The sequence below is a fragment of the Hylobates moloch genome, unplaced genomic scaffold, assembly GCF_009828535.3.
Source record: "Hylobates moloch isolate HMO894 unplaced genomic scaffold, HMol_V3 SCAFFOLD_2, whole genome shotgun sequence".
NCBI lineage: Eukaryota > Metazoa > Chordata > Mammalia > Primates > Hylobatidae > Hylobates > Hylobates moloch.
In genome coordinates this window covers 151,497,726-151,516,463 of record NW_026652277.1, presented here as the reverse complement: position 1 = coordinate 151,516,463, position 18,738 = coordinate 151,497,726, and the positions used below count along the sequence as shown (strand labels likewise).

Genomic DNA, 18,738 nt, shown 5'->3' with positions numbered 1-18,738 from the left:
CTAGACCTCCGGGGGAGACTCGCCGCGGCCTCTGCGAGACCGTCAGCTCCCCTGGCTGGCCTCAGAGCCTCAGCCTCCCCTCCGATTTTCGTGGGGTCACTGGGAGCGGTCGTAGCCCATCCCCTGCACGCTGGCACTATCTGCTAACTGGAGTTGCCCTCTGGGGTTCCCAGGGTTAAAAGCGAGGGTAAAGCCTCCCATCTTCAATGTGCGCCTGTCTGATGTGGGCTCTCCTCTGAGATCTTGTTTACTTCCTACCGTTCCACCCTCTTCCCCTGCTCCTCTAAACCTCAGAAATTCGAATTATCTTCCCCATTCCACTTAAACCCCTTCGGCCAATCAATCCGGATGTTACCGATTTCCTCTGGGATATTTAAAGCTTTGATCCGCAGGCTTACAGCTCCATCTTACGCACTCCCATCTTTCCCCTCTGGGATCCCTCTAGATGCCTGCTCAAAATACCTGCTGGCGCCAGAGGAAATTCACATGTAACAGATACCCAGCGGGTGTGAAACCAGCACTCTGCTTCCAGGGTCGTTTTCCTCCTCACCTTCCCCATCAAATTGTCGATTAGTGAGTGCTAACACTAGGCATTATTGTGAATCATGAGTGCGGGGCTGGAAGATATGGAACCGCTTTAATAGAGCCGATGATTGCTAACTTACACGTGGCATCGCTCACTCCACCCTCCCCTACTCGGGGCAACCCTGGGTGCCCGACGTCTGTAAAATTAATATGAGCCCCAGGATTGGTCCGCAGGTAGCTTTTGTAAAGGGGTCCAGAATGACTTCAAGCAAATTTCAAGATATCTAAAGTAAAAGATAATTATTCACTTGCTTCTAAAACTGTTACTGAAGCAGAAAAAAAATTAGAGGAAAGCAGCAAATCTCACTCATTTTATTTTGGTGAAAATGAACTACTAGGAAGATTTAACAGGTAACATCAATTTTGCAACGAATTTATTCCAGATATGTTCTATATTTCATATATAAGGTGAATTATCCATGAAAATAACCACTTTATATGAATGCAGATGGCCAGGATGTTGAAAAAAATGAAATTGGCTTCAAAGAGAAACAGTAAATATAAAGGGAGACACACTTTCCCTCCCTAAACATTTGCAAGAGTGTCAGGTAGGTTTTATTTGAGCAAATAACCTTGTTATAATATTTCTTTTCAAAAAAGCAAAAACTGGTAGTCCATTCATAAAACTTTTTTTATCGTTGTTGTATTTTCTAATTCAATTTATTATTTAATATCTGATCTTTTTCAAATTTTACACTTTACAAATCATTTGGCATACATGTGATTATCAAAACTGTTGAACTTTATAAAATACTGAAAAAAAGTATGTGTTGTGTTTATATTTCTAAACATTTGAATTTCTTGGGGAGATAGTGGATAATCCCCAGTGGGTTTATTTGAAAATCTCACCTGACAATTGTCTTTCAGAGGAGGTGTGGCTCTGGAGTTGTTTCTGCCTGGCTCTGTCTTTGTGCTGCTGAGCAGAGCTCTAGGCTCTCAGTAGAAGCTCACAGAATTCCTTTTGATTGATGGCGAGGGGTGATGGCCTATGCAAAGGTCTCTACTTCCAACTTCCCTGTCTTCTATGGCAGCTCCAGATTAGCTCAGTGGGTGTGGGGTGGAATTTTCAGTCAAGATGCATGATGCCTCATGGTTTACTTTCTACTGTAGCATCACTCTTATGGTTAAGAACTTCTGGAACGCTGTTAAGCAGTTTCCCCATTATCGATTTTGGAGATCTTGGCCTATGTTATTTAGAGATGGATTTTAAACAGTGATAAAGATAAGGTACAGATTTACACTGAGAGTTAGTAAGATCTTCCTTTGGAAAAAGATCTACCACATTTCAGAGGTTTGGAGCTGTTAGTGGAGCCAAGAATGACATATAATTTTTGTTACTTGAGGTCTTTCTTGTTTATCAAGTTTTCCAGTTTGCTTTTCTGCCAAACAGAAATGGCAGAAAACATCAGCATATGAAAATTTTAACTAGAAGACAATATCATCTAGGTTCTGGGAAAGCTAGGATGATTTTAAGGAGAATACCAGGGAGAACATAAGAAATACTTTACAAATTACATTTAGATGTCAGTGTTATAATTGTTGTTTCTTGAACCTTTTAGAGAACTTGAGGGAGGAAGTAGGAGTAGGAGGGAGTTTCTTAGGATTATCAAATTAGATTTCTAAGTTGTCCATTATAGATTTTTTGTTTGTTTGAGACAGAGTCTTGCTCTGTCACCCAGACTAAAGTGCAGTGGTGCAATCACAGCTCACTGCAGCCTCAACCTCCTGGCCTCAAGGATTCTCCCACCTTAGCCTTCCCAGGAGCACACTAGCACGCTTGGCTAATTTTTGTATTTTTAGAAAAGATAGGGTTTCACCATGTTGTCTAGGCTGGTCTTGAAGTCCTGGGCTCAAGCGATCCACCTGCATCGACCTCCCAAAGTGCTGGGATTATAGGCACGAGCCACCAAGCCCGAATATGGAATGTATTTGATGGTTTAATTGTGCAAGGTCAGTTAAACTGATTGGATTTTCTCACTCCAGAGTTTGGTAGGTGGCAGAGCATAACACTGTTGTTTGAGATATTAACTTATCCTAAAAATAAGTCATTTTTTGATAACACCTAAGGTAAAATTATTAGCTTCAGGTTAATAAAGCATGAAAACAAAGTTTCATTTTGTTAAAGTTGAGGTAAGTCATTATAGCATTAGAAAAGACAAAAAGCAACAACAAATGAATGAGGAATAAAATATTAAGATCAAAACAATAATTTAATGCCAATTGTGATGATTGTATCACTTTTGATTATCTTCTTTTGAAAGTAAAATTTTAAAAAGTCTATTTTACTTTGTAACTGTCTCAGTATTTTTGTTTTTAAGGGAGAGATTAAGAAAAGCCTTAAAAACAGTTTTGAAATACAGGAATTACATTATCAAAAAAGTACAGCCAACAGTAGTTTTCTAGTGAATTTGAGTTGTGTAGGAAATTAAGTAGGTAATGGTGCCTCCAAATAACAAATCTAACCTCAGATAATTATTCAAGCCTCCTCTCCACATTTTCACCAGAAACCTCTTGCTTACTGGCAGTCACTCCTATTCTCCTCTCCCGACCCCAGCCCTATACAACCACTAAACTATTTTGTCTTTATAGATTTGCCTACTTTAGAATTTCATATAAATTGAATAATACAATTTGTGGTCCTTGATGGCTGGCTTCTTTCACTTAGCATATGTTTTTGAAGTTCATACATGTTGTAGCATGTATCAGTAATTTATCCTTTTTAATGGCTGAATAATATTCCATTGAATGGATGCACCACATTTTGTTTATTCATGCATCAGTTGGTGGGCATTTTGGTTGTTTCCATTTTTTGACTATTATGAATAATGCTGCTGTGAACATTCATGTCCAAGTTTTTGTGTTCTCTGCCTTGATTGTGTAGATAGTGCCACGCATGGCTTGGTCTGTATGTCCATGTGATATTATGAAAATTTGCTCTCCACCTTGAAAGAAATAGAATTCTAACCCAAGTTTTTCCTGTTCATTTACCAGGCTGAGTTGTTTTCTCTGATACATGCATGTGGCTTATCTCTAAGAAGTACCATAGGAATGAAGAGTTGTCTATTTATTTGAACCAGTTGGAAACAAGGGACCTAGAAAAAGAAAAATATTTGTTTTGTTTGCAGATAGGCAAATTAATATAATTAACCAAATTAAGTTACTTTCAAGTGTTAGGAACTAACTATGTTTGCTTACGGACTTTCCATCTGGTACAATTTGTATGATTATTTTTTGATTCTGCTAATTCTTAACTCTTGGATGCTTGCTATTATAATTCCTACGCAGATGGCTCCCGATTTACAATGGTTTAACTTAACAATTTTTCAATTTTACAATGGTGTGAAAGCAATATACATTCAGTAGAAACCACACTTTGAATTTCGAGTTTTGATCTTTTCCTGGCCTAGCAATACACAGTATGATACCCTCTTCTGACACTGGGCAGTGGCAGCAAACTGCAGCTCCCAGGCAGCCACAATCACAACAGTAAACAACAGATACTACACAGTGCACTGTAGTCAATAAATTACACGAGATATTTAACACTCTATTATAAAATAGGCTTTGCATTAGATAATTTTGCCCAACTGTAGGCTAATGTCAGGGTTCTGAGCACACTTAAGGTAGACTAGGCTAAACTATGCTATTTGGCATATTAGGTGTATTAAGTGCATTTTCAACTTATGATAGTTTCAGCTTACAATGGGTTCATCAGAAGGTAACTCCCATCTTAAGTCAAGGAGCATCTGTATTCCCATAGAATATGCATCTTACACTTTAGGTAGTATTCTAGTCCATTTGGTAAGCATAGCTTCTTTAAACTTTTTTTGGTTTGATCCTATCAAGGAATATCTGATTTCTGTGGCAGCAGGCTTATTTGTTTTTGTTTGTGTGTGTGTTTTTCAGGAGGTTTAGCAGAATACTTCTGGTATTCTGTCTTGCAATGGTGACGAATCTGTCTCCACCATGTATTTTAAAACAATTAATGTTTCCAAAGTAGAACTCCAGGGACATAACATGGTATGATACTGGATTGTATGAATGGCTGTTAGCACTTATACATGTTCTCTGTGAAAAGGGGTTATACATTCATCCAACAGATATTTATTGATTTTCAACTATAGCTATTAAAATGTCTGCTTTAGGATAATATAAAAGTGTATTTATTACATAGATTCATCTAGCACCTCTTAAGACTACCTGAGACCTTTTGGAACTCAAAAGTTGCATGGAACATGATCTGTAGCACACAGCAGTTTACTATCTTTGAAATAACGAATGTAATTCCAACCGAATTAAGGTTTACATTGTGCAGAGTTAATTATAGAGCTAGTGGTTATTATTACAAAGTTAATACACATTAATAATTGCAGATAATTCAGAAAACTTAATTTGGTAGCATCAGCAACACTTTTGCAAAAATCTCAACATATATCATTTTTTTTTGTTGTTGTTGTTTTTTGTATTTTTTTTGAGATGAGTCTCATTCTGTCGCCCAGGCTGGAGTGCAGTGGCGTAATCTCAGCTCACTGCAACCTCTGCCTCCCTGGTTCAAGCGATTCTCCTGCCTCAGCCTCCAGGGAGCTGGAACTACAGGCATGTGCCACCACACCCAACTAATTTTTGTATTTTTAGTAGAGATGGGGTTTCGCCATGTTGGCCAGGCTGGTCTTGAACCCCTGACCTCAGGTGATCCGCCTGCCTCAGCCTCCCAAAGCGCTGGAATTACAGACATGAGCCACTGCACTTGGCCAAAAATCTCAACATATATAATGTTTCAAATGAAATAAAGTAGATCTCTTTCAATTAGCAAGAAAGAATCTTAGACAGATTCTAGTTAATCAGGCAGCTATGGCATCAGGGTTAAAATAATAACCCCTGAAAAAGATGTCATTGACTCTTTTATAATCTCAGCAATCCAGATCCAGTGTTTATATTTTGTTTGAGAGAGAACATGGGCTTTCCTGAACTGTGTAAACTGTACAGTTAACGCAATAAGATTCAACAGGATTTTAGAGCTTTCCAATTCCCTTTCTCTCATGTGTGATCTTGATTAAATGCATCTATGTTCTAAAGCTTGATGCAAGCTATATCCCTTACCTTGAAGTCTCTTTTTAAAAACTTGTATAGGCAAGAAGTGTGTTTTGGAATTGGGTACAGTTAGTTGTCTGAGTCAGAATTTTAAACATGGCAGCATAGTTCTTGCAGTATGGAGTTCAGGTGAGGATACTTCACTCAGTTGACATCTTAATGGCTAAAGCTTTTTACTGTTTTGTCCTGACTAGCACTTCAAAAGATATTCTACACAGCAAACATTCCCTTAAGTGTTGGAAAGCTTGGTTCCAAGTGTGCTTCTACATGGAACCAAGGATATTTGGGTGTTGAATACTGTAGGAAGGTGCTTTGGTGCAATGAAGAATGTCGGAACTATTTGACAATGTACTTGGGCACACCAGACATAGGATTCCTCATTGCACAATTATTCTCTAGCAATTTTCTTTTCTTTGCAAGAAAAGAGACCTGACTTTCTTTCATGGATATAAATAAACTTAATATTTCTTATAGCTGTGCATATTTATCTTCTTAATGACACAAATTTATAACATAAATATGTTATTTACATATCACAGGACAAGTAGCAATTTATAACATAAATATGTTATTTACATATCACAGGACAAGTAGCATCTTGACAAACTGTTCTCAGAATAGAATACAGTAATTAGTAGAATACAGTAATTAATCTTTGTGTGTGCATGTGTGTGTGAAAAGAAACACTTCTTTAATAATGACTTTTGAAAAAAATGATGAAAAGTTATAAACGAACAATCAGTATTCAAATGAGGTTTCTGTGATTTTTATAAATGCATAGCATCTTACAAACACTATACATTAGTTGGTGGATATTTAATATGATAGAAACTATTCCCTCTGAATTTTCTAGGGAGGTCAAAGTTACTTTGGTATTGTAAATCTTTTAAGCCAAATTAATTGGGTTATATTTTCTTTTTTTTTTTCTTTTTCAACTTTTATTTTAGGTTCAGGGGATACATGTGCAGGTTTATTACATGGGCAAATTTCACGCCACTAGGATTTGTTGTATAAATGATTTTGTCACCCAGATAGTGAGCACAGTACCCAAAAGGTAGTTTTTTGAACTTCTCCCTCCTCCCCCACTCCACCTTCAAGTAGGCCCCAATGTTTGTTGTTTCCCTCTTTGCACTCAATGTTTACCCCCCATTTATAAGTGAGAACATGTGGTATTTGGTTATTTGTTCCTGCATTAATTCATTTAGGATAATGGCCTCCAGCTGTGTCTATGTTGCTGCAAAGGTCATTTAATTCTTTGTTATGGCTGCGTAGTATTCCATGGTGTATATGTGCCACCTTTTCTTTAGCTAGTCCACCATTGATGGGCATCTAGAATGATTCCATGTCTTTGCTATTATGAATAATGCTGTGATGAACATACATGTGCATGTGTCTTTTAAAGTATAGGTATTTTGACATTAGTAGTATGCAAATCACTTTCTAAAACCATTGTATAGACTGTCTAATGGGTTCCAGTTAAACTTAAAACACACAAAGATAAGTGAATAAATAAGAGAATGAATGATGGAATAAATATACTGTAAAATCCAGATGTCTGTTGTCTTCGCGGGAGGGAAGAAAAAATTTATCATGGATTTTTGAATCTAATTAGGAAATTTGCATTTTATCATCTTCTCTCTTGTTTCCTTGCACTATAAGAATACAAGTTACTATTATTACTACCTGGACAGTTAAACAGTTTGAGCTCTTTTACTATACAGGCTTTCAAGGCTCATGTTCTAGGGAAGAGGGAATGAATATTTGGAAGATAAGCATGTATCTCATTGGGAATGTCAAATGTTTTAGTTTAATTATTTTGTAGATTCTGTGTTAATGGGTGGAGGCTGGATCTTGATGAAAATACAGAGGACAAAGCAACTGTCGTAAACACTGATCTTCCCACTTTAGGAACCTGAGCTCTGTTATTGTCTAAAAGCATGAGTGCCCAGTAAATGTCCAATGATTGCTTGAGTAATTACTATGTGTTCAGATATACAACTCTGTGCTTTTGTGTGTGTGCACATGTGTGTGAAAAAAGAAGGAGATATAAAAGAACTTGAATTTGCCACTCTGTAGTAACTAACAAAATTAGGTACATAGTGCTCAAAATAAAATTTCATATTTAGGATTGTTAGAAGAATAAACAGAAAGAAAATTATTAAATTGTTAATTTTGTAATAGGAGACAGAATAAACTCAGTTTTCACTATAGTATAGCATTCTTTTAGCAGCAATCCTTACAAAATATCAACTGAAAACCAATTACATAATTTTTCCTTCAAGTAAACAGCTCATGTCTTTGGTTTCTATTACTCCTGTGTTTTTATTGTCTTTGTATATTTAAAAGATGGGCTAGGACATCAATGGACAAGTCCTTGGAACATTAAAAACTATTATTCTAATTTCCTTCTTTTAAAAATATGCATATTTAATCTATTTTGGAACAATTTGGAAATTCGGGAAGCATAAAGTAACAGATAATTATAACCATGACTCAATTCTGATTAAATCTCATAATATGACTATCCTTCTTTTTTTAATGGTTGCCTCTTCAATGTGCCAAGTAATGAACACCTTCTATATATTACACATACAACAGAAAGATTACAGGATCTCATTGTGCAAAATTGGTATAAATGAAGGTCTCTTAAACTTCTGCTACTTTGCATGGATAAACAGAAATAATAACAAGTATAACAAATAGACCAACATTTGCTTCTTTTATTTTGAAATTGAGGGAAATATGTCCAGCCGGTGGTAAGAGCTACACATTGTTTTATTTCAGAGGAAATGGACCTTTAAAGAGTTATCTGTGTTCCTTTTGGTTGTAAAACTTTCAAAATATGTACTAAAACAAGAAATAATAAATTATTGTTGTATACAGTTCTTTTTTCCTAGGAAAGAACAGCAGAAAGCTGAGAAATTATTTATTCAGTTCAATTGGATCACTCTTATGAAATAAAAAATACTGCCCTAAGAAACTGTGACTTCTTTTATTTCAGATAACCCAAACCTGTCAGGGTAAACCCAATCTACTATCACTTAAAGCTGACAGGAAAAAAATGTATACTATAACTTTTAGTTTAAAAAAAATACCACTATGTATGTTTTTATAAATTATTCAAGTCAGAATTAAAAAATTATGTATCATTCAATATTAAGTGAACAATTCAGAATAGCAGGTTTTTGTAGTTAATATTTGTACAAACTTCTAATAATTATTAAAATGGCCTTTATTTGTTTTTTCTTGCCACTGACCTATAGGATGTACTAAAAGAAGACAGATCAGTCTCTCTCCTGATAAGAAGAGTCACCAAGAGGAACATCTGCAACAACTAGGTTGTGAGGAATTTCTTTTTCAAATGTACATAAAAATATATTAATGTACACTGCCTTGGGTAGATGAGATGTGTTATTTCTTTAATAAGTTTGCAAACGTTTACAGAAAAACAGTTAACATAGGTACTTGTTTCTTTATTTTTTGTAAAGAAAGCAATTAGTAAAAATGGAAGTTCCAGAAGATGCTAATTTCTTAGAATAAGATCTGTTTAAATTTTTCCAGTGCATAACAAAACACTTAAAACATTTTTTAAAACATTAAATTTAACATACTATGTTTTAGAAAATATGTGAAAGCAACCTGGATTTAGAGGGTTTAGATCAAGCCTTTGAAGTATCTTAAATCTCCTTGAGACCTAAAAGACTTGTTTATAACTAACAGTTGCTTTGTAAAAACAGCATTATGAGATGTTTGAAAATTTTCTTGTTAAATTTTTATAAGAACATTTCGGTTGGGGAAGGAAGCATCTGTATTGCAAGATGATTTCTATTATTGATTTATTTAATCTCAGGAATGGAGAACAGGATGCCTTGCAGGGAAGTTTATCTGTGACTTGTAAACATGAAGCGACTGAAAATATGGAAACTTCTATCATCTTTGGATGGGCCTAATAATTTCTCATTATGAGTATAAGACTAGTGATATGGCATCTTTAGTAGATTTTTGTGTGTCTTTTTTTTTGTAAGACTGCTGGAACTTAATCCTGGTTCACCCAAGTCTGAGAGAACACTGTGAGACTATTGAACAGATCAAACCCACTAACATGTAATTTTCTCCCAAGTTTTGCTTTTAAAGTGATCAGAATTTATTTAAAACAGATTGACACAAGAAACTTATTTGGAAATAAAGTCTGCATTAGTATTTGGGACTATTGATAGGGAGAGAATTTTTTTCTAAGAAAAACATTTCACTGTCTTTATAATAGAAGAGAGTTTTTCACATTTGCTCTGTGCCTCACTCACTCTTGGCTATGTACTTTTGTAACATTGTCAAACTTTGCAAGAGAAGGCCAAGGAACAGAGGGAGATTCAACAAAGATATCACATTCCAAAATGCCGAGTTCTTATTTCTCTACTATGAATTAGTCTGCTAGTCATTTATTTCACTAATTAAGTCCTCCAGGAAAATGTGAACTTAAATTTGTACCACTGTTGAATCCTAAAGTAATAAAACAGTTAGGTTTTAATTAAGAGATTTAGTAGAGGGTTCAATATACTTTGCATGTTACTTATATTATTAATATATACTTTAGTATATATTAATACTAATATAAATTAATAAATATATTTAATGAACATATAAATATGTTTAATATTAATACATCTAAATCTATTAAATGTACATTAATATATTATCTAAATATGTAAATATAGATGAATTGTACTTATTTTTTCTCTTTTTGATCACACATGCATTCTAGAATTTTCAGAATTGGTTACAGTGATCCCCATTGTTTTCCTCCTGTTTTCTCTAGATTCATTATTCAGACTATTAACCTATAGTCTCCAATACTTTGTCCTTACATCTCAATAATAAATGTATTTTGATTTCTTTCTTTCTTTAGATTTTGAGGGCTTTATTATTACAGGGTAATAGTCCTAGATTTCTTAATATTTTGGGAATTTTATCATGAAATTACTGAGTGATTTGGAGAAAGCTATTTTTTTGGGAAGAATTGCTTTGCATTTGGTGTTTAGTTTTATGTTTTTAGTCCTAAACCCTATACTCATGACAAATTGGACATATTTGTGCTTATGTTGAAAAAAGTGAATTGAGATTAATCTTTTTCTTTTTTTTTTTCTTTTTTAGACAGTCTTGCTCTGTCACCCAGGCTGGAATGCAGTGGCACGATCTTGGCTCACTGCAACCTTTGCCTCCCTGGTTCAAGTGACTCTTCTGCCTCAGTCTGCTGAGGCAGAAGTAACTGGGATTATAGGTGTGCGCCACCATGCCCGGCTAATTTTTTGTATTTTTAGTAGAGACAGGGTTTCACCATGTTGGCCAGGCTGGTCTTGAACTCCTTACCTCAAGGTGATCTATCTGCCTCAGCCTCCCAAAGTGTTGAGATTATAGGCGTAAGCCACTGTGCCCAGCCTGAATTGAAATTAATCTTATAAGAATTATATTTCTACTTCTCTAAAGAATCAGTGTTTATTGAGTAAATACATTCAGTAAAAAAGGCAGGCTACAAAAAATGCATTAGATATGATGTCATTTTTCTAAAAACAATATACACGTAGGAAAAGATTTAAAAGGATCTACATCAAGGTACTTGGTGGGTTTTAAGGAGATTTCCCTTTGTACATCTGTATTTAGTAATTTTTCTACAGTGAATCTTAATTGATTTTATAAGTACAATAAATTTTAAAAATAATTCATATTGTGGAATTGAGTATAGAAAGCTAGCCACACTGGATCTTGATAGATTGAGGTACATTTTATACTTTGTCAGCAGTTAAGTCAGAAGCCACATCCTCATCTGAGAGCTGAAATTGGGTGTGGGGAGGATGATCGTAACTCAAGAATTGTTGAGTGCTCATCTTGTAAAGAACTCCAGAGCTGCTGCTAGGGAAGTCTTCTCCTCCATCCTATGGATGAGGTCACTGAAGCCCTAGCTATGAGGTCATGAGTCCAAGTTCACATGGCTACATGGCTAAACCTGGTTTCAAGAAGTTCTTTTCTTAGAGGTCACAGATTTGTGAAACATTTGCTGCTACGTCAGGTCTGCAGGCCTATGAATATGTAAGAATTTGGGGTTCGTGTTTGCATTTAACAATCAGGAGTATTCACATAAAAATCCAGATGTCTAAGTTATCTTGAGAAAAATCTTGAAAAGCCATACTTCATGTTCTTTTGCTAAGGTAACAGGTGGAATGGGACACGGATTGCCCATTTTATGAGGGGCAACAAACTTTTGTTCTCCATTGACCTCACAAGAACCACCTGGCCCCGTAGGCCTTGGAATTAGCAACTTCTTTTTTTTTTTTTCTTTTTTTTTTTTGAGACGTAGTCTCGCTCTGTCGCCCAGGCTGGAGTGCAGTGGCGCAATCTGGGCTCCCTGCAAGCTCCGCCTCCCGGGTTCACGCCATTCTCCTGCCTCAGCCTCTCCGAATAGCTGGGACTACAGGCGCCCGCCACCGCGCCCGGCTAATTTTTTTTTTTGTATTTTTAGTAGAAACGGGGTTTCACCGTGGTCTCGATCTCCTGACCTCGTGATCCGCCCGCCTCGGCCTTCCAAATGCTGGGATTACAAGCGTGAGCCACCGCGCCCGTCCTGGAATTAGCAACTTCTGTATACTGGCCCGAAACAATGAAACAGTGAGAACGTGATTCTTCATTGATAGTAATTAGGATCACCAAACACCATTTCTCAGAATGTCTTATTCTCAGAATGCTTCTTCTCTTCCTATACTTCTATGTCATTTGGGAATCATTACTGAAGAATAAAAAAACTCATTACTGAGTTATTATTCAGTAATAATGAAGTTCTTATTATAGTGAGAGGGTAATTCCTAAACAATAGCTTGGAGCACTTAGTGTCAGACTAAGTTAGGAAACACAGCTTAAGAATGTGGATTTGTCAATCCTATGATACATGGATAGTCAGAAAAGAGAAAGCAGCAGGGGAGATGGCTCTGGTCCATTGGGCTTCCCTGAGACCAATTTGAGACAGCAGGAGGTAACACTGCCTTTTAAGTGTCTTTTTCCCTTGACTCACAAACCTTCCACTTATATTCATTTATATAGTTATTGATACTTGATTTTTAACTCTCACAGCACCCTGCAGGAAAGCACATGTTTAATCCATAATGTGAAAAATGCATTGCTAAGTCTTGACTTGAGTTTGAAGTCAAGAGGATGTCTTAGCTGTGATGTTATTTCTAGACTATCCCCTCTGAAAGCAAATTATCAAGATTTGTTAGATACCTATTCATCTTACTAAGATGGAAGTGGATTCTGAGATGGATGTTAGCATGACAATTAAGGGTAAATGGCAGGACATTTTACTCAAGAGGCAAAGAAAAGCCATATATGGTTTAAATGGGATGCCAAATAAAGTACTGCTTTTCCCATGCTTTATAATGCTGACACTTACATCTTGAAGACATGGTAAGTTTGGATTTGTTTGGAGGTTCCATTATACATTGTCATACGTGCAAAAAATTTTATACATGCTATAGTTAGAGATTCCAAAGTACTTTTGGTTATTTGATGCTTTTCTAGAATAACTCTCATACCTTGGCTCAGAATGACCAAATGCCTTGCTTACTGTAGATTCATCTTTATAGCTGCATTATTGAACTTGACCAGTTTTATTTGAAGGAAAATATTAATCTAAGCAGAAGCATTCAGAACATGTGTGTAAATCATTTCTCCCAGTACACATTTGTTTTGTTAACTTTAGTTCTCAGTGTCTCACCAAGCTGCCTCTAGCACCATTTTCTTGTTAATCTAAATAGAGAATTCTTCTTCAGTCCTGCATGACTGTTTACATAGGCTGTTGATCAATTTTGTTTGATTTTTAAAAGTTGTTATTAAACCTAAAGAGAATACTTAATAGCTAAAGCATACCACTTTTAATATCTTTTTCCTGGTTTTATTCCTAATTTAATAATTAGGACATGAGAAACCGACTCCTAAATAGTTTTTGGCTTAAAAATCACACATTTTTTTTTTTTTTTTTAACACAATACTTAGCTATGGTTTTTGGCCAGCTTTTATTCCTTGCATGTCATCTGTGAATGCCTTCAAATAAAAAATATGCAGAGTTTAATTTATATTTTTGGCCTCAGAGACAGCATAAAAGCTGTTTCCATTTTAATTTTAAGCTAGTTCTGTAAAGAGATATAATGCTACTTAAATTTTAAACACATCAAGGGTCTCATACAGTTAGTATGTGTTATGTTATCACATCTGGTCATTCTTTGCATTAGGATTATTCCTAATGTTTTGCAGTGTTCACTACTTGGGCATCCAAAATCTCAATAACAAACCAAGACCCTGAAGGGTCCCTATTAGAGAGATATTATCAAGAATAAAGAATAGTGTTGAAATACACTTTTGTCTTTAAGACCAGTTTTTAAAGTTTTGGGTTCACGGGTTTCTCTGAGAATCTAATGAAAGCTATATAGCCTTCTCCAGAAAAATGCACATACAATGGAAAAATCTGAATATTCAGTAAAGCTCTCATCATGTCTCTAAGTTTATAGGTCACAGGTGAGAAAGCCCTGTGACAAACTGATGTAGATATGTGTTCATAGATATGTATGTATGCACTGTATATGCTATAGGATATACATATATTTAATTTTTTAAAAACTTCCTTTAAAATCTCCTCAAGTAGTTGAAAGCTCAAAAATCTTGGTTGCTTCTAAGGATTGTTTACTTCCATGGAAGGCAGGTAGATGTACTGAGTTTTAGGAATCAATATATTAATAAAATAAGAGTGTGTCTAAAACAAGCAACTGACCTAAGGTAGGTTATCTAACTGCAGCTGTATGACACCATCATACCCTGATCCCTTCAACAGTTTTTGACCTCTAATGTTCATGACATGCCAGTTTTCCAAGTATGCTTATAAAAACAGATATTACATTCATTGTCTTCAGTCACATTCAGATCAACATGTTTCTAATTTTACTTTTGATGTCTTCTTTGGACACAGGAGAAACTGAGAAGTTTGTTGCAGAATTCCAAAGTTCTTAGAAATGTCTTATTAGATTTTTTCATAATTTTCAAGTATTTTGGGTTTTTATACATTTCTTTTTGTTTGTGTTTTCTGTTTTCTTTCTGTTATTGTCAGAAAACATACTGTGCATGATTTCAATCCTGTGGAATTGATTGTAATTTGGTTTTTATATAGCCCATTTAGTTGAATGTTTCAGATGCACTTAAAAAGACTATTCTGCCACTGTTGGTTATAGTGTTCTGCATATGTCAATTAGATCAAGTTGGTTGATATATCTTTACTGATTTTTGTCTATTTTGTCGGTTACTGAAACTGGAGTGTTGAAATCTCCAAATATAATTGTTGTACTCGGTTGAGTGGTGTTCCTCCAAAATCTATGTCTACCCAGACTTGTGCATGTAACCTTATTTAAAAATAAAGTCTTTGCAGGTATAATCAGGTTAAGGTGAAGTGGGGCCGGATTAGGGTGGGCCATAATTCAGTGGTTGGTGTCCTTACACACCTAGAGATTTGGACGCAGAAGTAGAGGGAAGAAGGCTATGTAAAGAAGGAGGCATAGATTGAAGTTATGGTCAAGGAATGGCAAGGACTGACAGCAAACACCAGTAGCTTGAAGGAAGGAAGGAAGGATCCTTTCCTAGGGCCTTTAAGAGAGCACGTCCCTCTGATACCTTGATTTCAGACTTCTGGTCTCTGTAACGGTTAAGACAATAAATTTCTGATGTTTTAGGCACCCCCCCCCCCCCCCCAAAAAAAAATTAAAGGTGTTAGGATGCAATAATAATTATTTTGACAGATTTCTCTGGAAAGCTTTATATTTTTTAAAAAGCAAAAATACTCCATCACTATCCTGATAACAATCAACATGTAGTCAGATGCTTTAGCTAGCGTAGTCTTACTAATATCTGTATCAATGAGTAGGGTTATAGTATTAAGATTTTCAACATGGTAGCAAATATTTGTCCCCTGCACTTCTAATCATAAGGTCAAATTCAAATAAAAGTAAGAACACAAAGATGAGAACCCTCATCCAAATTTCGACATACATTATTATTTATCAATCATCAATAGACTCTGTGCCAAGCACTGGGCTGGGTGCTGTACCTTTTGAGGATTCAAAGGTAGAGTAAAAGCAGCCCTGTCCTCACGGTGCTCTGGACACTGTGCGGGGGAAGACATACAACCAGCGACACCGTAATATGGGTCATCAGTACTCTAATAACGCTGACAGGAATGATGTTTCGGAAATACTTCTCAGTTCGTGTTTTCTTACTGGCTAGCTACACTTTCTCTCCCCGCTCCTTGCTGATCTTAAGAAATCCAAGAAAGGGGCAGACCAAAGCTACTTAGGAGAGAAGAGCGGTCTTGGTGAGATTGCAGCAAGAAGGGGAAGGTTGGTGGGCGTGGTGGCGGGCGCCTGTAATCCCAGCTACTCTGGAGGCTGATGCAGGAGAATCGCTTGAACCCGGGAAGCGGAAGTTGCAGTGAGCCAAGATGGCGCTACTGCACTCCAGCCTGGGCGACAGAGCGAGAGTCCATCTCAAAAACAAAAACAAAAACAAAATCAAAAACAAAACAAACAAAAAGGCCGGGTGCGGTGGCTCACGCCTGTAATCCCAGCACTTTGTGAGGTGGAGGCAGGTGGATCACCTGAGGTCAGGAGTTCGAGACCAGCCTGACCAACATGGTGAAACCCCGTTCCTATTAAAAATACAAAAATTAGGCGGGCGTGGTGGCGCATGCCTGTAATCCAAGCTACTAGCGAGGCTGAGGCAGGAGAATAACTTGAACCTAGGAGGTGGAGGATACAGTGAGCCGAGATCGCGCCACTGCACTTCAGCCTGGGCAACAAGAGCGAAATCCTGTCTCAGAACAAAACAAAACAAAACAAAACAAAACCTGCACTAGAATAAGTGCTAGTTCTTTTTTCTTTAAAGACCGACAAGATGAAATGTTTTAATTCTCATTTTACCTAATAATAAAGGATGTGCCGTTAAAATCAAGTAGGAATTTATCCTTGTCTTATTGTCATTTTTTAAAAATTGTGCTATTCTGCACAGGACCAGTTTCTCTAGAATGTTCCCTCCCTGACTTTTCCTCTAGTAGTATCAGTTATACTGAAAATCAGTTGTATTCTTTTGCTTTATTTCACTGGGCACCATCAAACTAACAAAAGAGGAGAGTAACAGAGAGTAGGAGAAGATGGAGGATGCAAGGGAATAGGACACCTGTGTCCTAACCTCCTCCTGGGTATAGATTTCAGATTGGGGAACTCTTTCCACAAGCCCGGAGAGAACTGGTAACAAGAGGGCGGGGCTAGTGCGAGTTTCGATCCCGATAGGGCCTCCAGGTGGAGCGCCTGGGATCTCACGGGCACCTGGACCCCAGGCGGGCGGATTCAGCCCCCGGGGAGCAGGCGCGGGAGTGGGATGGGCCAGGGCTCACGGGGCCAGAGGCGGCGCCGAGGCAGGGGGTGCGGATCCAACACAGCTCCTTCCCGGCCCAAACCGAATAAAACTCCCAGCAGCCCACAGTGAGACCCAGTGGAAAAGGCGCCCTCTGCCGGAGAGGCGCAGACAGGCGGAACTGGAAGAGACAAAACCCAAAACACCTGAACATTTAAATACTTCAAGTAGGAGGCACGGGGGGGACGCCGTGCCTTGTCAAGTTAAAGCGGACAACTTCTTCCTTCTCAGCACACCTCACTCCCACCTACCCTGCAGGATGGAGGTGTATCAGGAAAAACAGAGCAGCCAGATCCCTTACCTGAGATCTAGAGGCCACATTTTCTTCGCAAGAGTTCTTAAGTCAACTGGGAGGACAAAGATTGCGTGAGTGCTTGGCTTATATGGTTTCATTTCTGTTTTCCAGTTGTCCCTGTAGGCATGGTCAATCTCTGCAAAAACAAAAACAATAGGTTTAGGAGTAAAGTATCCCTGAAATTAAGATTTCTAACTGTTCCCTTTCTGAGTGTATTTTAAAAGGGCACACCCAATTTCTTGATGTTTTGGATTTATTATTATTATTATTATTACTATTAATGACAAGGTCTCATTCTGTCGCCCAGGCTGAAGTACAATGGTCCGATCATAGCTCACTGCAGGTTTGAACTCCTGGACTCAAGCGATTCTCCAGCCTCAGCCTCTCCAAATGCTGTGATTACAGGAGTTAACAATTTCTCCCGGCTGCATTTTATTATTCTAATTGCGCAGCTTTGTCGAGTAAAGGATGGAGGACTCAAGGGAATAGGACACCTGTGTTCTATCCTCCTCCTTTTGGGTAGAGATCCCAGGTAGGGGGCCTATTCCACCTGCCGGAACAGAGAGGTGCGGCTGTGCGTTTCGGTCCGGAAGAGGCCTTATATCAATGGTAGTTCTCCCTGCCTTTATATACCTCTGCTGTTAGTCTGATAGTGCCCAGTAAAATAAAGTAAGAGTACTACTGATTTTCAGTATAACTGATACTACTAGAGCAAAAGTCAGCAAGGGAACATTCTAGAGAAACTGGTCTGTGCAGAATAGCACAATTTTTAAAAAAGTGACAATAAGACAAGGATAATTTCCTGCTTGATTTTAATGGTACATCCTTTCTTTATTATTAGGTAAAATGAGAATTAAAACATCGCATTTTGTCTGTCTTTAAAGAAAAGAAAGAATTAGGACTTATTCTAGCGCAGGTTTTTTTTTTTTTTTTACGGAGTCTTGCTCTGTCAACCAGGCTGGAGTACAGTGGTGCGATCTCGTCCCACTGCAACCTCCGACCTCCCGGGTTCAAGCGATTCTTCTGTCTCAGCCTCCCGAGTGGCTGAGATTACAGGCATCCGTCACCACACCCACCTAATTTTTGTATTTTTAGTAGAGACGGGTTTCGCTATGTTAGCCAGGCTGGTCTAGAACTCCTGACTGCAAGTGGTCCACCCGCCTTGGCCTCCTGAAGTGCTGGGATTACAGGCCTGAGCCACCGTACTCAGCCTTTAGTGCAGGTTTCTACATTAATCTTTCCTTTGTTCTCGTGAGCTGACTATCAAGACCAGA

At 37.4% G+C, this 18,738-nt stretch overlaps 1 long non-coding RNA gene across 1 annotated transcript in view; it reads right to left on the bottom strand.

The window, feature by feature from the left end:
• Positions 1–883: 883 nt before the first annotated feature.
• LOC116472558 (uncharacterized) overlaps positions 884–18,738 on the bottom strand; it is a 32,911-nt gene continuing 15,056 nt past the window's right edge. Inside the window, exons 2-3 of the long non-coding RNA XR_004249115.1 lie at positions 17,471–17,600; positions 884–3,677 (exon numbers count right to left, since the gene is read on the bottom strand). This is a non-coding gene — a long non-coding RNA (uncharacterized LOC116472558). The remainder of the gene's footprint in view (positions 3,678–17,470; positions 17,601–18,738) is intronic.